Genomic DNA, 23,026 nt, shown 5'->3' with positions numbered 1-23,026 from the left:
AGCATTTTAGTGGGTTTATTCTGACTGCATTGTACAGTGGTGATTGATTGTAAATAAGATTGGATGGAGGGCTGTCTGTTAGGAAGCTGTTTCAATAGTCCCAGAAAGAGATGAGGAGGAGGGGCTTGAATACTGTAGTAAAAACATAAATGGAGGAAAAATTACAATCTACAGACTTTAGATGCAATGATACGAATAGGATGATGATGGCTCAATTATAACTGGATGGTTTTCTTGAGAGAGTTTGGATGAGATATAAGTGGCAGAAGGTGTAGAAAAGTCAGATGTTTCATACAAAAAACTTAAATTATCGTTTAAAAGTATTATGTCATGTATATTAGAGCTTACCTGAAGACATTTAGAGAAGCATTAGCCTTGAGACTCTCTGAAGAGCTTCCGTTTGCATGTTCCTGTATGTGTGTGTTGTGGGGGTGTCACTTGAGAATTCGGGGACAAAATAAGAGAGAATGAAGAATGTCAGAAATCTCTGGAGAGATGTGGGAAGCACATGTTTGGGTGTTCCCAGAGACAGTGGGTACTGGGTGTACTGCGTGGGGGGCTCCTTGGAGGTCTGTGTTTCTGTCTGCGCTGCGGAGAAGAACGTTGTAGAAAATGAAATCGGAAGTGCACAGAAAAAAAAAAAGTAATCGTGGCATAGATGCAATTCCTACCCACTTCTCAATGACATTTGGGTACAACTGTATTTTTCAAGTTTTATACAATAAGCAGATATCATAAGACCCTTGACATTTACAAGGGATAAATCCCAAGATCTTTGCAAATTTCTAGCTTTGCAAATACAGAGAAGTTTGTATAGTCTCTTGACTTTCTCAAAAATTATATGTTCTTCAGGAGAAATAAGTTTCTAGGGCATTTCCTTACATGATCACCAAGGCTTATTGCTTCTCACTGCAACATATATATGGATTCTAGCCTCACCTTTTAAATGTCACTATGAGCACTTTAGTTTAAGCTGCATCTTCTTCTTGAAAACCACAATAGCCACTAAATCTGTTATCCATGTTTCCATTTTTGAACTGCACATAGCCCAGAATATTAATGAAGTGTGTATCATATGTCATTCCTTTGCTTAAAATCTTTCCATTGCTTTTAGAAACTAAAACCTGCACTCACATTGCCATGACTTAAAAAGTCCTTTATAATCTAAAATTTCTAAATGTAGAACTTCTCTTGCACTGCCCTTCTCTGTGTTTAATATGCTGCAGCCACTCTGACCTCTGGGAGCACAAACTGACAATAACCAGCATATGGCCTTACTGTGGAAAAGATTAAAATTCATCCTTAGAGACACTGAAAACAATGTCAAGTCACAGATACTCAGCAGTGCTCACTGTTTCAGTCAGCATGGGCTAAGTTATGCTGCTTTAACAGGCTACCACAAATCTTTTGGGATTCACACAAAATGATAATTTTCTTATTTATAAAAAATCCACCCTAGGTCTAGGAAACTCTCCGTGGCAGCTCTCCTCCACCCAGCCTGCTGCACCCTTGGGACTTGGCTAACCCAGCATGAGGATGTCTTCGTAACAGCTGCAGCAGTAGAATAATAAAACTGAAAACTTCTCAGGGTGTTTTCATTGCCCTGGCTTGAAAGTGATGCGCTTTACTGGCCAGAAGCTGTCACGTGGGCTCATCTCACTGTAAGGAGGTTGGGAAGTGCAGCTCCTGTAAGGTGAGGCAGGAGAGGAGAGCTGGATACTGGTGATCATTGGTAAGTCCTGCTATGGTTTGTGCTCCCGGTTCTAATATATGAAGTTTAAATTTTATGCAAAATACACACTCCCTTGCCAAGGAAGACCACCCAAGTCTTATCCAACAACAGCTCTAACGTTTACGTGCTGTGTAATAATGGTCTGTCCGTCAGATGTGAACATGGCTTGTCTTGGACTGGAAACCTATGAACTCAGATGAGAACCATCTGCTCCTCCCCATACACACTTAGCAGACGATGGCACAATAAGGCTTGGATAATTGCAGTAAACATTCTCATTCTGAAAAAAAGAATGATGAGAGTCACACAGCAGTCATTGGTCCTTAGAAATTCTGAAACCCCACTAGCAGACATAGGGTAAATGACCTATCTTGAAGGCAGAGAATATTCCTTGATGAAGCCCTTATCCTGCTCTTCCAGGAGAAATTCTCTTTTCCATTTTTTTCAGAGGCCTCCTGGCTCCATTTTCTGAAAGCTTTTTCCCCTCCTCTGTCTCTCATTATCTTCCACATCCGTATCTGAAACGGACTTTGGGGGATAGGCCCTTCATGGGGACTATAACAGGTTCTCAATCCACTACCTGCCTATGGAAGCATGGGGGCTCAAGGATCATTTTGACAATGAATGTTAACATTTATTGGATGCTTTCAACGTGATCAGAATTATACTGAGCAATTGCATGCATTTAATCCTCACAATAGCTTTTTGAAATGGTATTTTAATGATTCCTGTTTCAATTGCCCAGGGTTCCATGGCTAGCCCATAATGGGACTTGGATTCAGACTCTGTTCTGCTCTGATACCAATTTGTAATGTTTCCTTTACTTCTATTGTCTTTATACTTCTGAGTTAAAGGAATTGTTTCAAGAATTGTTAGAGGTAATCCCTGGAGTAGCTGGACATAATTAATATTTTTGACAAATGCAAAAGTCATTTTTAAGCCTCAAGGAATCACGGGCTTTGTTTTCAGTCTAAGCTCCAAGTTTCTTTAGCAACGTGATACTACACACACACATACACACACACACGTGCATGCACACACACACACATGCATGGTAGGGTTCTTACATATTTGAATCCATTAGATCCATGTACCAGGAAACATACATTTTTTTTTAACAGATTCCTAGGTCCAGTAATTTCTCTGATTTTATTTACTTATTTTTTTGTCCTCTTAATTTTTTCTATCAACCTACTGAGTCTATTTTGCCTAGTAGATGAAAAGGCTACATCAAAAATAAATGTGATCTTTACCTCAACATATTTTAAATATTGATATTAATTTCTGGGCATTGACCTTTAATCTAATCTTTGTTTCAAGGCACTTTTAGTCTTTTGAGAAGTTTTAATAAAAGGCAGGAAGGCCTTTAATTTATTCATTGTTAGATGGCTAAATTTTTTACAGATTTTTCACTTTCAAAGTTTTTATTATATTCATCACTTATAGTTTGGGATCAAAAGCAATCAACTTCCCCAATATTGCAAAACCTGGAATGTTTGTGATCCCATTATTCCTTTCCATAGCCAGTTATTTTCTGAGTTCATCACTTTCTTGAAACATAATATAAAATCTGGCCTATTTTATTCAAAATACACTAATAAAATTCAATTTTCCAATCATTTCCTCTGGACTCTCAGTTCAAGAGGGAAAGTTCGTCACTTACATGATCTAATGCTTAAATTACCCCAGGCAAGGGTTTTATCACTGTATCATATATGACAAATGTTCTGCCAGTTTTAAATATAAATCATCATATTTTCAGGCACCTATAACAGCAGTGTCACATATATTAGGTTTTTGCGATGACAGGACCCCACTTCCAGTACCAATTTTCTGTATCAGTGAGAGGAGTGTCTTGGTGGTTCATAAGATCACCCTAGGCTTAGTGATTCACTAAAAGGACTGAGAACTCAGAAGTCATCATACTCATGGCTGTGGTTTATCACCATAGAGAAAAGATACAAAGCAAAATCAGGAAATAGTGCATCAGGCAAAGTCTGAAGGAAACCAGGAACAAGCTTCCAAGGGTTTTCTCCCACTGGAATCACCCAAGACACACTTAATTCTTCCTGCTGTAAACTGTAGCAGACTATGTGAAGTGTTGTCTGCTAGGAAGTTTTCTTGAGCCCAAGAGCCTTACATTTTCATTGGGGGTTGATCACGCAAGCACACACTGCCTTCATGACTGGCTGCGATTAACAAAACAGGAGACTATCGAAAAGAAGGCAGGTGTCTACCACAAACCACATTGCTCCCACAAGCTGGACAAACTGGTAGAGTTTCCTTCAAAGCTCCAGACATGCAAAACACACTTATCAGAACATTTCAAACATACCATTTCCAGTAACCCACCAAGGACCAGCCAAGAAAATCAGTTTGTCTGGGAATGCACAAGTTTTTAGCAACTCAGACCTGATGAATTGACTCTTTCCTGCACACGCATGTTAGAATACACCATGATAACCGAAACAACCCTCTAATTTCATTGACTTAAGACAACAAAAGCATTTCACCACCACCACCCACCCCACTGATGTAAAATGTATTGAAAATCTGCAGGACTCTCCAAGGCACTTGACCGCCACTCAGTAGCTCAGTAACCCATGCTGCTTCTGTTCTTTGGTTCTGCCTTGGGAGCACAAGGCTTTGCCTGCCACAGGAGGGGCAGAGGAACACGATACTGGAGAATCTCCCAGGGCTCTTCATTGCATCAGCCACTAACAGATGCTACTTTTGCTCTCATTTCATTGGTTCTTAGAGGGCCCTACCTAACTGCAAGGCTGAGGGACTTCAGACTCACATGTGCACAAAATGGAACAGAGATCCAGTTATCAGTGAGAACTAGTGGTGTCCATCATATTTGCAAATTATCAATACTGTGGATGTTAAATCCATGTATGAAAGAGAGCTCATACATATAATCAGGAAAATCACTTTTAAAATTACTGAGAAGTTAAAAAGCCACACAAGGGAACGAGTGGTAATAAAACTCTTTCTTTGTAATGAGGACGTTTGTCCTTTTGTTTACTCAGAGGTCAGTATCAAATCTTTTGAAAAGGAATAATATACTTTCCCCCCAGATGGGTACCATCTCTTAAAAACAAGTAAACCTTTTATTAACTTTGAGAGCCTTTGGAGAAATCTGAGAAAATCTTCTAAGACAAAAGGGAATCTCCCCAAAGCATAAACCCTGCCTCCAGAGGGGTAGAGGTGGGACTTCTATAAATTTTGAACACTGTAGCTATCGAATGCTTTCTATGGCCCCACCCTTTTGGTGGAATATTTACATATATTAGATTAATTGTTCCTCACAAGAATCTTTTGAAATAGATGTTTTAATAGCTCAGTTTTAGAGATAAAGATTCTAGGATTAGACAGGTAAATTAAACAGATAAATTAGGTCTGAAACACCTGCTTATAAACTACTACATAAGTTTTTGTTTGAAGGAAGATGAGCTCAGAGACTTGAGTGAGGCTCTGGTTACCAGGCATGAACAAATGAAGCAGTTGAGACTATCACTCACTCTAAATAATTTTGCTGTCCTGTTCATTCTTCCCTTTATGCCCCAAATGATGAACAAGTATCTAGAAATAAGAAAGTTTCCTCTGATTTCTCTTACTTTTCTGCTAACTTATTATCTTGATGTGTAGACAATTGTGCTGCAAGTTAGGGCAGAACACATCAGGATGCAGAAGACATAGGCGGGTGGGGGATACAAGGGGGAAGGAGGTACAGGAGGTAACGGGCTTGTGGGGGGTGTAGTGGGGCCAGGGGCAAAATGGGGCAGGCAAAGAAATAGACAAGATCATTGCCCTGAATGACTTTATTGCTCAGTCAGAGAACTAGAGTAGATAGATAAACCATAGCTAGCATCTCCAGTCTATGTATTTCTCCTAGAAGTCCAATTGATGATCAGAACAAGATATCACACAAGGAAAAAGGTTATGATAAATAGTCTGCTTCACAGAAGATGTTGCAAAATGAGCTAATTAGAGAAGGAAATGACTAGAATAATGAAGGGTCAGTGTGGTAAAGTGGGTAGAACATGAAATTCAGAATCACATTTGAAACCAACTATTTCCTCTTAAGAATTACATGACTTAGGTTAAGTTCTTTCATTGTTTTTAGCCTCCACTGTTATCTGTAAAGTGAGGATAATAATACCTATGTCTTAGGTTTGGTGGAGGATTAAATGATATAATGTATATAACATACCTAGCTCCTTTCCTGAAATGATGTATCTGTTTTTCCTCATCCTTGCTTCAAGGCTAGGATGATCACTGTTTCTCTGCCAATCAATTCCTTAATTAAAGAAACATTTACAGAATTTCTATTATACAATATTTGCTTTTCCAGTTGTTTAGGATTGCATGGTGAAAAACTAGGTTTCTGCTTTCTTAGAGTTTATATTTTTTAGGAATCATAAAAAAAGTAATCAAATAATTATACATGCTCATTTCAAATGTTTATACATTTTATGAGGTAATTAACAATGTGATTTAACTTTGAAGGGGAGGATGGTATAGTCAGGGACAACCTCTCAGATCAGGTGATATCCGGAGCAGGGGAAATGGAGATACCTTTTTCCAGTTGGAATAACATGTGTAAAGACACAAATTTGATGGTGGAGCTTCAAGTCTTGGTAGAAGGAAAGAGTGGCTGATGTTTAGCAAACACCGGGGAGAATGATGGGAGAGAGGCTGGCATGAAGGCATGGTCCAGAAAACCTAGGTTCTTTCAAACCTCAGTAAAGTGTCTGGGTTTATTCTCAGGGGCAGCTGTGACAAAGACAGCCCATTCCTGGGAGGAAGTGCAGTGAGAGGGATCCTCTGGGCAGACAGATGGTGAGGATTCTTGGTGCCATGGTCAGGAATTTAAACAATCTAATTATATCACTTCAGAACTAGACCCAGCTCTTCCCAAGCAGCCCAGGACCTTTTTCTTGCTTGACTAAACGTGATCATTGGATAATTCACATTTTTCTCAACCCATTTTCTTTTTTCAGGCCATTGAAACATGTAACCTAGTCCAGCCATGCTGAATTTTCATTCCAATGAATAAACTCTCTTTTACTGCCTCCCTGACTGTCCCCTGTGCAATTTCCTGGGTGTTTCTCCTGTTTGGTTCCTGGTCATGCCTCTGTTACTGTTTTCATTATTTTAAAAATGGAGAGGATGTGTTTCTGCTGAAGTTGCCCAATCTTGTTTTCACTCCATTGGACTCCAAAGTGTGCTGTCTGGCTGCCGGCAGATGGATGAGGCAGAAAAGGCACCGATTTGATTTTCCCTTTCAATTTTCAGATCTTTCACTGCTTCCCTGGTTTTGTTTTCTCTTCTAACAGTGCATCTAAATATGTGCCTTTCCTTCCTCTCGAGGTAATCCTTTTTATTGCTTTTACCTGTAACATTTGTCTTTGATGGTTTCTGGATATGTGTTTAGGATCAAAGACGTTCTGTTCTAGGCTTAGTTATCATGTCTGTGCTTTAAACTTAGTTATCCTTTTGTACGATGATTTTTCTTTTGGCTTATTTTTCAGCTTTCTCTTCTTAGAGATTCCTTCACTTAGGGTGTCACAATAGTGTATTTTAAATAAGCTTTTTTGCCTCCAGAACTTTTAATGTGTCAGATGGTATCTTACTGTTGGTATTTTGAAAGAAAAATATTACCTTGGAGAAGCTCAATATTCCTGCACAAGTTCTTTTTACTTCTGTTTTAACACCCAACAATCAATTGATATACACTCCCTAAATCGGGTCTCCACTCAAGGCAAAAAAAAAAAAAAAAAACTAGCTACTCAACCATTGTGCAGTAAATCTAACAAGGCTGCTCAAATAAGTGTCTTCAGGTTATTTAAAATAATTTCCTGTGATTGCTCTCTTACTTAACCAGAAATCACAACAACCACAGGAATTCAAAAGACTGTTATATATTCATGGTGGAGGCAGAATGCACACAAAGTGTATGATTATAAAAGGACATATTCATAGCTAAATATTTGGAATATCTCTATATTTTATAATGCCATCTATTATTTCCTCCTTTTGTTTTAATTTTTTAGGACCTCTAGTTTTCCTTATTAGCTAAGAGAGTTTACTCTTAGCTGTATACACTGTGTTTTAGGACAATACTTGATAGTTTAGGTTTGACTAAAAAATTTGAAGTTTTCATGTTTTAATATACTTTTCAATGACACATAAGGTTGACGTGTACGGACATGCACCCTTCCTTTTTTATGTGCATTTTCTTCAATTCTGATCCCAAGTTTCAAGTAAAGATTTAAAGGTTTTTGTAAAATATATCATAATTATTCCTTTAGGTATTTCTAAAACTTGCTGGTTGAAGTGTAGTACTGATAAAATTATAGATAGACATTAGCATGTATTGGCATCATATTTTAGTCTGTTTGAATGCGTGTATTTTCATCATTATGAAAACAATATAACCACAGTATAAAATTATAAGAAACTGAAAAAAGGGAAACTTATTATCTTAATGTAATCATACTATCTTAATATAAACTGCTTACATTTCAGATCACAAAGGCTTAGTTCTTGAGATGCTTATAATGCTCCTACACACCCAGAACTTTCTCGATCCTGAGAATATAAAGAAGAAATGGAACAGTTTCTGAGCCCCCAAGGGGTCCCAGTGGAGATGGAAGTCTCCTACAAAGCCAGCAAGATGATCTTAGATTACTGTGTCAGACGCTAAGAGAGAACTATTCGGAGGAGCCTTAGGTGTACACAGGAAGGAAGTAAAGAGTCTCAGGAAAGATAATTCCTGGGTGTTATATCTTTTTTTTTTCCCAGTCATGCGTATACACACATATATTCATTTTTGTATTTTTTTCATTAAAAGTTATTACAAGCTATTGAATATAGCTCCCTGTGCTATACAGAAGAATTTGTTTTTTTAATCTACTTTTATATATAGTGGCTAACACTTGCAAATCTCAAACTCCCAAATTTATCCTTTCCCATCCCCTTTCCCCCAGTAACCATAAGATTGTTTACTATGTCTACGAATCTGTTTCTGTTTTGTAGATGAATTCATTAGTATCCTCTTTTTTCTTTTTTTAGATTCCACATATGAGTGATATCATATGTATTTTTCTTTCTCTTTCTGCCTTACTTCACTTACAATGATGATCTCTAGGTCCATTTATGTTGCTGCAAATGGTATTAGTTTATTCTTTTTTATGGCTGAGTAATATTCCATTGTATAAACATACCACAACTTCCTTAACCAGGCATCTGTTGATAGACATTTAGGTTTCTTCCATGTCTTTGCTATTGTATATAGTGCTGCTATGAACATTGGGGTGCATGTGTCTTTTCCAATTAGAGTTCCCTCCAGATATATGCCCAGGAGTGGGATTGCTGGATCAGATGGTAAATCTATTTTTAGTTTTTCGAGAAATATCCATAGTACTTTCCATAATGGCTGCAGCAAACTACATTCTCACCAGCTGTGTAGGGGGGGTTCCCTTTTCTCCACACCCTCTCCAGCATTTTTTGTTCTTGGACTTGTGAATGATGGCCATTCTGACTGGTATGAGGTGCTACCTCATTGTAGTTTTGATTTTCATTTCTCTGATAATTAGCAATATTGAGCATTTTTTCATGTGCCTATTGGCCATTTATATGTCTTCATTAGAGAATTGCTTGTTTAGGTCTTCTGCCCATTTTCAGATTCGGTTTTTTTTTTTTTTATTATTAAGTTGTATGAGCTATATATACGTTCCTGGGGGTTATATCTTAAAGAATAAGTTGGGCTAACTCAAAACAGGAAGGACAGGGAGATCATTGCAGGAAAAAGAAATACATGAATCAAAGCTCACACCACGGCTTTATCTGGAGTACTATAAGCAATTCACTATTGCAGGAATATAACTAAGTGGTAAGAAATATTAGACATTATATTTTTTTGCCAACTTCAATCTAGTCTGTGGATCACACTTTTGAAAATAGTTTTAATCAAAGGAAATGTAAATACAGAGTTGTGTTTATTTTTATGCACATGTATATGGGTACATATATCTGTATATATTTATGCATATGCATGAATAGATACATATGGATGGGTGTATAGCATATTGTATTTAATATAAAGTCATATGGCTACATTGTATTCTATTTAACAATTATTGTTGCATATTGCATATTGTTAAGTATTATACGTTTAAAAATAAATATTGTTCAACATTAAATATTATTAAATATTGTTAAATAAATAAAATAACATTATGGCTACTGCTCACATTAATATCATTAATCTCAGGTTTTTCTTTTCCATAGCCTGGATTATGCCTTTAGAGTATGTTTCTAGGGTTGCTCTAACAAAACACAAAACAACTTCATGACTCTTGCTGTATACTAGAAATTACTTAACGAAATGGTTTTTACAGAATTTAACCTTCGATCTACAATGCAAGCTTGAATTCATACATTTCCCAACAGCCACTGCTAACACTGGTGGTTTTTCCCCCTTAAGTTTTGCTAATTCATTTGGTGGGCTATTTCTTAGTCTTTAATATCCGTCCTTGTGGTACAATAAGAATTATTCTCATGTCTCAGTGATGTTATGAGGATTAATTTAAGTAATAAATGAAAACTGCTTAACACACTGGCACATATAAGTGTTCGATAAGTTATGGCTCTCATGTTATTATTATCTCTCTGACTAATAACACCTTTGTCTACTTTTTCTCTTCCTGGGTCTATTGGAGAATTAATAACTTCATGAATACTTAATGCTCACGTTAGAAAGTACTTTTATTTTATACTGGTGACTGACTACCAGCAGACAAAGCTCACAACTATGATGAGATGCAAAAAGCAATGTGATGACTTCATGTCTCCCCCAAAATACCCATCTAGATAGACTCTTTAGCTTCAATACAATTTCATCAGAAACTTCAGGTTCAAATTAAGGAAAAATTAAAAAGGTAGCTGAATGGACTTGCCATATTCCAGGCAGGGAACTGACACTTAGCTCTATAGCTTATGTTGAAAAGCTTCACTTATACTGGAAAACATCCCAAAGTGGAAGTGAATTAAGTGACTTAAATACATGATATATTAAACAGAAATAAAGGAAAAGGAAGGAAAAACTGTGAAAATAAATGTGTACTTTGTAGATATTAAGACACTATGCTTTAAACATCTCTGAATAATCTTCATGTTGCCCCAAAATATTAGGCTGAGCTATAAAAACAAATAAATAAAAACAACATTATAAAAAAGACTATCAGTGTTAGTTACAGCACTGGTACATTCTGTTTCTTTTCCTTTAAACCAGTCTCCCCCTTTTTGTTAGTCAGGTTTATTGAAATATAATTTATATATAACAAAATTCACCCTTTTTTAGGTGTTTATCTTAAAGCATTTGTCCATTTTAGGGAAACTACGTTATCAAATTTATAGTCATAATGTTGGTCATAATATTCCTTTATATTTTTAATGTCTTTGGGATCTGAGGTGATGTTACCTCTTTTAGTCTTGATATTGGTAATTTGTGTCTTCTCTCTCTTTTTCTTAATTAGTCTGACCAGAGTTTTATCAATTTTATTATTGAACTTTTCTAAGGATCAGTTTTGGTTTTATCGATTATCTGAATTTCTTTTATATTTTGAATTTCACTGATGTTTTGCTCTTTTACTACTTTCTTTGAACTTAATTTGCTCTTCTTTTTCTGCTTTCTTAAGTTGAATCTCCAAAGATTGATTTGAAATATTTCTTTTTTTCCCCTAACATTATCAATTTTTCTAAGCACCACTTAAACTGACCACATAAATATTGATATTTTCACTTTCATTTAATTCAAAATACCTCCTAACTTCCTTTTTGCTTTCTCCTTTGATGCAGGATTTATTCAGAAGTATGTTTTAAAATTTCCAGATATTTGACCATTTTTGAATTATTATCTATTGATTTCTAGTTTCTTTCCATTGCGGTTTGAGGATTTATGTTGTACAGTTTCATTCTAGAATCTTTGTGTTACAGAATATGGCCTATGTTGGTGAATAGTGTTTGTGCATTTGAAAAAAAAAAAGTGTATTCTTGTGTTGTCAGGTTTCTGCCCTCTGTCCTATAAAGGTTAATTAGGTCCAGTTAGTTGACAGTGTTGATCTTACTGACTTTACTTGTTCTATCAATTACTGAGACGTTTCCAACTATAACTGTAGATTTTAGACTAGACATTTTTTTAATGTCATGTGTAGCAATTCTTAATGTCTAATAAATTAGCAAACTTAAAAAAATTATTTAAAGCCACATAATTAGCCAAAATGTGTCTGCTAATGCTTAAGTTCAAAGTAATTTGGGCTTTAATCAAAATAAGAATCATCAGATACTTTTCACTGAACAGCACATAATAACTATTTATGTGTTCATGCATAATTTAATCAAAGATATATTTTGGTATTTGGGGTCTATCCCTATTTTTTTTTTACATTTTTATTGATTCATAGTCATTTTACAGTGTTGTGTCAAATTCCAGTGTTCAGTACAATTTTTCAGTCATACATGGACATATACACACTCATTGTCACATTTTTTTCTCTGTGATTTATCATAACATTTTGTGTATATTTCCCTGTGCTATACAGTGTAATCTTGTTTATCTATTCTACAATTTTGAAATCCCAGTCTATCCCTTCCCACCCTCTACCCCGTCCCCCCCCCCCGCCCCCGGTAACCACAAGTCTGTATTCTCTGTCCATGAGTCTATTTCTGTCCTGTATTTATGCTTTGTTTTTGTTTGTTTGTTTGTTTTTGTTTTTTTAAACGTTTCTAAATACCACTAACTAAAAGTCAAGACACTAGAACTCGTCTGCCATTAGAATCCCAAGTTACGATTTTTAGAAAATTCCCATTTTAAGGCTTGATTGCATCAGCTGTCAAAGAACGAAGGTCAGCTACACGAGACTTTAAGATTTGCTTTCCATGACATCAACCTTGTCATCAGAATCAGCGTACTTATTTTATTTACAATGAGTTTTATTTTTAGGGCTTACCACTTTTATTCTATGGGGTAACTTACCAAAGTGAGCCTCATTATGTCAATTATAAAATAAGACCACAACCTACACATACTACCTATATACACGGTACCTATATACTAAGAAGTTGTAATACTTGAGAAGGTGAATAGAAAATTTATTTGGCGCTAGTCCAGAATTGCATACAACCAAGCTGATGTTATTAGAATGATCATTATGTGGCAAAAACAGTGACATGGTAGTGAAAGTTGCTCCTTTCTTCTGAAAAACACACAAAAACCATTTCTGTTCCAGAAACTTAATTCTACCTGTCCTATCATTTTGTAAAAGTCTTTGAATAATCTTATGTTGTTTCTAACTCAACATTTCATGATCTCTCCTTCCCTCGGCAGCTAATTAAATCAGTGACAGCACTCTTCAATTCATACTATAGCAATTAGGAATTTCTATTTCTTCTCAACTTGTTCCCTCACATAATTGCAGTTTCTTTTTCTAGAGTTTCGAAGAAGCAAGACTGAATGAACTTAATGACTGACTTTCAGAGCCTCAAACAGGACTGACTTCTCAAGACTTTGGCCAAGTGGTATCCATCCGAATGGAAGATGGTTTGACTGGTCAAAAATGAGCTACACAGTGTTCTAATGTGGCATTCGATGAATCCACTCCCATGCTTCTGAATTTCTGCCATCTACTTTAAAAAGAAATTGAACCTACGAAGCATGATTTCTTACTTTTCATCCAGAGAGGATTAGTGGAGAGAAAATTAAGTTCCCTCATCTAAGTAAGTACCTCAGGGAACTAGTCACCTATCAATGTATAGAAGAGTTTCAGCCTGTAACTTACCCAATTTCATTAGCATTAATGGGAGTTTTGTATGAAATCCTGTGTGAATCATTGCTTTAAATGTGTAAGAGTTTGTTGATTACTTTTATTTCAGTAATGGCTCTGTTCTCCAGCTTCAAGTTTTCACTTGTTAGGCTTGCAATAGATGCTAAATTTTGGAAGGAATCAGACTTGGACTTTTGAAGGTAATTAAATCAGAGCAGCATCTCATAGAATCGTTCACCACAGTGAGTGTGAGATGCTGTTACGTGTTAGGTTCCCAGGTGTTCTACTCGGCATGTTGTCTATAGTGTGTGAAGACTTAAATTTAAGTTTTTAGCTTTCACCTAATTATGCTTTATTGCTATGCACTCGTTTATGAGTATTCTTACTAAGCCCCTCTTTTTTCCCTTGTTGCCATGGACTCTACACCCACTTAGATGATCCGTCAAGCATTCTGCCTTCCCTCTTCCTCAGCTTCATAATTTTCAGTGACTTTTACATAGCATGAAAAGAGAATTTGTGTGCAAACTTGGACAGTTTTGAAAATGAAAGGGGTACTTGGTCGAGGATGGTGGCAGGGCGCTGAGTGCACAAGTGCCAATGTCCAGCGAGGCACTGGGGGACTTGAGTGAACTGGCATCTCTGAGGCCTGTGAAAGCTGAGTGCCTGGAAGGAAGATGGGCAGGGAAGCCCAGGGGAGGGCTATCCCTAACCGCCCCCTTCACCTGGGGAGACTTCTCCAGCCTTAGTGTGGTCAGCGCCCCAGGAGACTGGGATGTGAATGTTTTGGGAATTTAGAGGAAGAAGAGATGACTATCAATGAGAAGAAAATTCAGATGAATTACCTGGTGAATGAGAAAGAAAGCACAGAAATCTGATAGCATTTCTCTTTCTTTGGTACAAGCCTTGCTTTATGTGTAATGAGGGACGTACGTTGTGAAACATTAACGGTGACTCCACAGAGACACCATCAAATCCTAATCTTGATGCTGGTGTGAGTGAACCTTCAGATGCTTGGATCAGGATTCAGTTTCAGATTAACTCTGCAGAATTTGAAGTTGAGTCTCGATTCAGAAGATTATATAGCCTTTTAGTGCAGAAGAATAACTCTCAGAGGAAGATGATGTGGTTTATAAAGTTACCATCCATCAGACAGGGGAGACTGATATAGATTAACTTGAAGAAGATCCTGAAATTCCCTTAGTTGACTACTGGAAGTGTCCTTTATGAAATGAAATAAACCTCCCTCTTCTGTTGCCTTGCAACAGATGTTGGACCCTTTGTGAGAATTAGTTCCTGAAGATAAAGATAAAGGGAAAATGTCAGAGAAAGCCAATCTAGAAAATTCAATACAAGTAGAAGAGGGCTTTGATGTTCTTGATTGCAAAAAAAAACAAAAACAAAAACAAAACAAAAAAACCAACCTGCAGTGAATGATTTCAGAGTCATACGCTGAAGAAAATGATGATAAAGATCACCTGAGCCTCCCAGTCCCAAGAAGGTGAGCACTGTTCTCAGTCATCAACTCTAATAGCATCACTTACAGCAGCCAGGAGGATGCAGAAGAATTGGAGAGGGAAGAAACAGAAGACAGAGAGGAAAGGATGAAATCTTGTCTTCCTCTTCATGCCATCGACCCTTGTGTGATTTGCTGCAGCCCACCTCAAATACCTGCAACCTCCATGGCAACACAGGGCATCTTATGACATGCTGCACATGTGTAAAGAAGCTTGAAAAAGTATACAAGAGAATAAGTACTGGAAATCTGCTGTACGACATAGTATGTGTGGTTCAGAACACAGTATCGTGCACTTAAAATATGTTGAGGACAGATCTCCTGTTGAGCGTTCTTAACATACGCGCAAGAACGAAATTGATGAAGGTGATGGCTAAGTGTAGTACCTTGATTGTGGTGATAATATCATGGGTCTGTGTTTATGTTCAAACTCATCAAGATGTGTACATTAAATATATGCAATTTTTATGTATCAATTATACCTCAGAAAATCTCAAAAAGAGAGAGAAGTAAGCCCTGCCCACTATGAAGACAACTAATTCAAATGATCATGCCAACTCATCTCCCCTAGTTGATCTGTCCATAAAAGTAGAGCATACATTTCCAACAGTATAATGCTAAACATTCAGACAAACATAAAATGTATTTTTATTTTGTACACATATCAAAGCAAGAAAGTATCTCAGTCTATGTATGTATTTTTTCTCTTAATGGTATAATTTATCTACTTCGGGGTGATAGTGAATATTTATTTCCTTTTAGGAAAATGTTAACTTCTGTTTATATTTTATATTTGTGTTTTAATACATTTGAATTGGATATACAGTTCCTTCTTTACTCCTACTCCTTATATTTTAAGTCTTATCCACTTATCCATATATGTATATATCATTTAAATGTAATTTATTAAGTACTTCTCATGTAAAGAGAAAAATTTTGTGTGAAATAGTCCATATTAATATTTTAGATACCCTTTAATCTTGTGATTCTTAGGTTCTCTGCTCTTTCAGAGACTCTTAAAATACTCTTTCTTGATAAAAAATAAATTGGTAGTTATATTTGGTGCCATGTAATTAAACTGTACTTCTTTTTCTCCAGCTACTTTGGTATATAAAGAATTGGAGGTAAAGATGTTGTCAAGTGAGAAGTGTTTGAGAATAACCATAATTTATCCACAAGACAGAAATTTTTAAGGCTCTGCAGTAGGATAGGGAGTTGTTGTGGGTCAGGGAGGGGGTTCAGCTCTTTATATCAGGACCTTTTGCACACTTGACTTCAGAATTTAGTAGAATCTATTGCTTCTCCTAAGTCAAAAACAAATCTAAGACATTTTGAAGTGTCTTCTTGTCTGGGTTCCATGGTTCCTGGTAGTTCCTCAAGTTTCAGACATTTGCTTAAGGCTAGTTCTAGAAACCAGTGAATTCAGAAAATGAATTAAGAAAAGTGCTAACAGAAAAAAAGTGTTCATTTTAAAACTATCCAAAAAGGTCGTAACTTTTTTCTAAATTATCCAGAAATCATACATCAATTTTCCTCATGAAAGCTAGAGTCAGAACATAGGATTCTAAAATCTCTCTCAAACTGTCTCCTACGTTAACTTCTTGATTCATATTTAAATGTAAATCATATTCGAAGCAAAGTAGTGCAAATTTCCATTTATATGTAGGGTCTCCCAGCGTTTTTCTCCTGTGTATGACAGTGGCACATACTTGCGTGAAGGCCATAAACTCAACTGTAAGTTTAGACTGGAACCGAAAGGTCATTTTGCACAGCAGTTTTGTATACTAGTCATTAACGGAATATTGTTATTATGAACTTCAAAAACAAAAATCGCACACCCACACACATGACTTACCATATGTGCATATGTCAGTAAGAAACAAATGGCTAAAGAAATCAGTCCTTGGCCAAAGAGAGACCCTCAAATACGGTAAAACTGTTAGTTTGGAATGTATAATACATCGAACGGAAGGAGAATTCATTCTTTCCAAGGAAAGTCGGTGGGAATAATGAGCTTATAAACAATGTATAACCAGGGTATACGCACACAGGGGTTATGCTGTTGATAAAGCACTCACATCTATATGCAAATGGAGTTGCATTCCACATGCCCCCGGATTACGAATGTGGTCTCGATTGTTTACAATTTAGACTTAGTATTCATATATTATTTATTGACTTACAAATAAATACATGATGTATTAAGTCCCTGATTAAGAAAAAAAGACTGAAAGGGGAACCATTAATGATTCTGTAAGGACAACATGCATAAAATGAGTCCCATTACCTCTAACTCCAGTCTGGTGATAAACCCACTCACCCTGGCACACCCCTGGATCTTAAATGCTGGGAAAGTTTCACTTGTAAAAATACAAACGCCCTAGTGTTTTAATACAACTTCCTACCCTCCGAGTTCTCCAGTTCGTTTCACTCCCAACCTGCCTTTCACCCAGCCAAATTCTCTGTGCCTCTATCCTTCCTACTTCCTCATTTTTTATCTATATCATATTCTGCTCTGCCCCTGTCCTTCTCAATTTTGAACGGACTTCAAGTCGACCCACTCTCCAGTATCCTCCTTTCACCTGGTCTGTTGTCATTCTCTCGCATCCACCTTACAGAACACTAATTCTGGGCCACACCTGCTGTCATCCTTCCTTAATCAAGTGCCAGGCTAGGTGCACTGTTCAGAGAAACATGAGAGCCTCACAAAGGGCTGTTCCTTGAAATATATTTTCACTGGCGTGAAAATGGGCACCCAAGGCCATCTGGGAACCTTGTTTTCTCACCATCACTGCACTGGTTATTTCAATACCATCTCCCTCGAGACTCCCACCCACCAACTCTGTAATCTGTGTGGAGCTAGTCATTCTACCTCTTATCTCAGAGAAAATAAATGCCATTAAAATTGGAAATCTGTCAACACCACTCTCATAAGGGTAAATGAACCTGTACCCATATTTTTGTCTCTTATGTTCACCACAGTGTAAGAGAGACCTTCCACCTTTGCAAGATAAATTCATTCACCTGCGTTCTGGGATCTGTAGCCTTCTACTTTCCAAGACCTTGATTGTACCCTCTCTCTGCAGTGCCTTCAAAGAAAACAATTAGCTAACTTGGGGTGAGAGTATGCTGACACACATTTACCGATGAAAAGACTGAGACCAGGAGAAACATCCAAAGTCATGCTGCTTAAAAATGGAAGGGCTAGACGGGAGATTGAAATGTGCGACACCTTCGATAGGGGAATTATTTGCTACCGTACATTGATTGCATCCCATGTCATTTAAACATCCTCAGCTCTTTCTCATCCTAAATCGAATTCCATGGCATAATCTTGGAATCGGTGTCTACTCCTCATGTCTCTTAACTTCCGTATCTCCCATTCACTCATCCACTCGCAGCAATCTGGCTTTCCCCGACCAGGTTCCCGACAGCTCACGTTTGCTATCATTTCTGTGATCTCCCTGCTGTCAAGCCCACTTCTTCGTTCTGAGTCTTACTTAATATTTGATGTTTTTAATCACTCCATGTTCTTTCACTGAGTTCTGTGACACCAAATTTTTTATGGCTTTCCTTCCACCTCTCTGGCTTCTCTTTCTTGATTTTCTTCATAATCCTGTTTTCTTAAATGGTTCTCAATAATTGATTGTCAATAGGATTTAGTCCTTGGCCACTGCATCTGTTATGATGACCTGGATGGATACCTGTTTGCTGAGCTTCCCAGAAATGCAAGGAAAGTCTGCTTGAACCCCTGTTCTGCACCATCTCCTCCACCCTCTCACATGCACCTATAGTTTTAGAGTTTCCTCTTTTAATACCTCATACAGGCAGTGCAACTCTTTGATGACTATTTGGCGCTATAGCTGAGAAAGTATTTGGTGGCCACAGCCTTAAATGTGACGGTTGCTGGCCTTTTGGTTCCTCAGTCCATAGCTGGGATTTCTTACACTCACTTCCAATGCAGCGATAAACAGACTTTCATTCCCATCATTTTACCTCTTTATCGTCTCCCTTTAATGTTACTAGTGCCAGGATGAAGGCCATTGTCATCTGAGCTGTGTTCCGCATTAGACATTGCAGATGTCCAGGTAATACTTTAAGTTCTTGAAAACGTTTGCCAGTTTGTGGGTTGCAGGATACAATGACAGTTCCCAATTTTACAGAAACTATAAAGTAGGACTTATAAATAATAACCTTCACAGTTTCCTGAGTTAAGACTGGGGTCTGTGGATCCTTTAACTTGCAGATCACCTGTCTGCATTCCTGACCCTTCTCCACTTTGGAGATGCAGACATCAGTGGCTCTGCACCACAGCTATTCTCACCGGTAAACCAGCAATGAGTGGCGTTAACGTACGAGGTTTCACCAGTTTACTCTGGGAACAGACCTGGTTTCATGGCCAGCATGAACCCGTTGACTGGCAAACGGAAAACAGGTATGCACCCTGCAGGGCTGTAACCTTAGCAAATTTTGCTGCCAAGTTCCTGAATTCATCTTATCTAAAGGTAATTAGCATATCCAGTGGAGAAAGGGTCTCGGATAGAAAGGACTTCTGTTTAATTAGATTTCTTTGCCCTTTATTTGCCCACCTAAGGCACTATTTCAGTCACCACAGGACAGAGGAAAGTGACCAAGGAAGAAAGGAGATGTTAGTTGAAATTCAAGAGGAAAATACAGGCTAAGTCTTAAAAGTCCTAGCGTCCCAGGCGGTCTCACACAGACCTTCATGGGTATCTTTATTACTGCAGAGCACTATGAACTTTTCAGTATCCTTTTAGAGAGTAAGAGCTTCAGAAAAAAAAAGGGACATTTCTTTATTAGTCTAAATAAACTACAGTGTCCTGCGCTGTGCCTAACCCAGAGTATTCAATAAATGCTAGTATTATAGATTTCCCTGAATAAACCTTTGCAACTAATGAGAAAGCCTCAGTGGAGTATTTGTCTTCTCAGGAAATAATAGCAACAATTTAAACCATATTCCATTAAAGGCCGGAGTTTTTATTGTGACCTCTGGATGAATTTGCACATGAAACTTTTCACATGATGGTAATATCCTACTAAAATGTTAATCCCATTGGCTCCATTCGTTACAAAAATGTTTGTGAAAGAAGCAGGGGAAGTAAAATACAGGTCAGGTCCACAATAGTGCCTTTATATCACACACAGCAAAGTATAAATTTTTGGATTAGACTAAGCCACCATACACCACTTACCCTTACACACCAGTTTCAGCCCCACAGTTAAGTCAGACATAAGATAGGTCATGATAATTCATAGCACAAATTCCCCAGTTTCTCTGTCTTTTCTTGCTCTCAAGATTTATAGATGTGTATACATATGCAAACACAGATGCATGTATACATTTATATGCTTTATATACATAGATGTATATGATTATATATGGATATATGCAAAGAATATTATGGGGGATGTAAAACATCACCTTGAAAATAAATTTCAATTTGGAAATATGCCTCAAAGTTGCCCTCAAATATTCATACATTTTTATCCAAGAATCCTATATCCGATAATGAATCCTATAGTTATTGAGAAATGCAGGAAACATTGTATGCAATAGAAAAAAATGGATAAATATACACTTAATAACCACCTACTGTTTAATTAAATATAATATACTCATATTGTAAATATTATTTGTCCTTCCTAGAGATCAGATTTCAAAAAAACATTAAATAATTCAATAAAACACCCATAAGGTAATTTGGTGAAAAAAGCAGCATATATAACTATTACATGTATAATTGCAATGGTGATGCCCTAGGCATTACATGTATTTTATTTTTTCCTACCTTTTACACTTTTTCTTTGCTAAAAGGTGTTTTATTTTTATGGTCATTAAAGATTAAGGGATGTTAAAGGAAGATTTTCTAATAGTTAAAATTAGAAACAGCCAATAGAATGGGATCTAGTAGAGTTTAGTGTAAATGTCTATGCTTAGAAATAAATATCTGAGGAGACAACAAATTAATTAATATTCACGATCTTAAGGACTCAAGATCAGTTTTTGGCAACAGTTTGCAATGTCTCTCAGTAAGAAAAATGCAGTCTGTGAATTATTGTAATATATCTATTAGGAAAATTGAAAGTGAAGATTCTGCTATACTTTGACTTGGTCTGGCCATATTTGGAGTCGGGTGTTCAGTTCCAAGAACCACATTAAAGAGGGTCAATGACCCATATGCTAGAATGACTAGAATTACAAATGGCTTCCACGTGGAGTAAACTCATCCGGGGTAGCAGCGTTAGAAGGGTCATCTGTTTGGGGTAAATATAAAGGCATATTTCTCAAGACTAGAACTATAGCAAAAAGAAACCAGTTTTCTCGTGACATCATTTTCTTGCTCTCACAAAAGCTAATGGGAGGGTGTCTGAGTGGCCCCTTTGACAAGAACCCTAGTCCACAAATAAAGCAAATTAGCTCCACCCACCATTCCTCTGAATCTGCGGAATCCTGAGATCTGTAAGGTAAAACAAAATCTGGGTGTTTTCAGGGTAAAGACACTTTCTTCATTATGAGGATTCCTTCCCCATTAATAAAACACGGAAAAGTATCAAAGAAAAGGAGATGAGTCTGAATCACAGAACGACTTCTGTAATGCAGCATGTTCTAAGACTCCTCAAACAGATGTACCTACCAAGTTTGCCAAATTATCTTACAATAATATTATAAAATATTTTTTTCTCATTTAAAAAGCTTGTGGCTATCAACCTAAGAAAATCCTGTCGGAATGTATGTGTTCAAACCTGTCTTCAAACTACTTAATATGTCGATAATTACTTACGAGTCTATTTAATGTCTGGTTTTGAATTGCTTTTCCTGTGATTCACAAAAAAAATAGTACAAGTATGCCAGATGGCAGTACATAAGATGAGAATAATTTAATGCTTTTGCTTAACAAAGTATTGTAACTCGGCTTACTGTGAGAAGCGGAATTATTTTTAGGATGTCAGCCTTCACATTTAAACGTATGTTTGTGTGTGTGTGTGTGTGTGTCTGTGTGTGTGTATGCATAGACATATACATACAGCATAATATATAAATGAACTATTCACATCTGTACCTTGTTTAATTAGTGCATTTTGTGTATTCATCAACACAACTTCAATGGGCATGTACTTTGCAGTGAATTTTCTTTTTGATATGTTTATTCATTACACGATAGGGGTGAAAAGTTGGGTCTGACAAAAAAGAATAAAAAGTACCTGCGTTAAGACCCTCATTCACTAAATGCAATACGACTGTTAACCAAAGTCAAGACAGTAAGTTCTGCATGGCAACCATATTCATTCAAACATTTCTATTGAAACTATGTGGACTGCACAGTTATAAAGCACATTACTAAGAAAGTGAAACCATGGAAGTGCTAGGTAATTAATTATAAGTTTACGCAACACACTATACAATTTTGCTTAATCTTGATCAGTCATGGACTTAAGGTAATAGATACAGTTTTAATAAAATAAATGGTAAACTACTTAAAAGATTGGGCAAAAACAAGTATCCTAATTAATAATCTGTTTTCTGTTATTTTCTGTCACAAATTTTAGCCAACATCTTATATTGAGCTGTACTATATAACCATATCTATTTAACTTTCAGCTGAGAGTAGAAAAATGTCTTCAAAGTCACCTGTACTTCCAATGCATTGCCAAATCCTGTCTTCTGATTTCTCATTTCATAAAAATAATTTCAGAAAGTTATCTTCCCTTTAATGCTTCTCCACAAAACCTGCCCCTTATCTCTGCACAATCACAGATCTCATCTAAAATTGTGAAAACTGAAGTTATCTTCCTTGCATTTCATGTCAAACAAATTAACCTATCCTCTTTTATTTTCATCTCTTTCCAATTGCCTTAACTTCTTGCTGCCAGTTGGTTCTTGCTGCCAGTTGATGAACATCTGCCATTCCAAACCATACCAAGTCATTT

General features: G+C 36.8%; 1 pseudogene; it reads left to right on the top strand.

The window, feature by feature from the left end:
- The window catches only part of LOC102524892 (E3 ubiquitin-protein ligase Mdm2-like), a 73,850-nt pseudogene extending 58,203 nt beyond the window's left edge, over nt 1–15,647 (top strand).
- Nucleotides 15,648–23,026: the final 7,379 nt, after the last annotated feature.

Source organism: Vicugna pacos, chromosome 15 (genome assembly GCF_048564905.1).
Source record: "Vicugna pacos chromosome 15, VicPac4, whole genome shotgun sequence".
Classification (NCBI taxonomy): domain Eukaryota; kingdom Metazoa; phylum Chordata; class Mammalia; order Artiodactyla; family Camelidae; genus Vicugna; species Vicugna pacos.
This window is presented reverse-complemented; position numbering and strand designations above follow the sequence as displayed.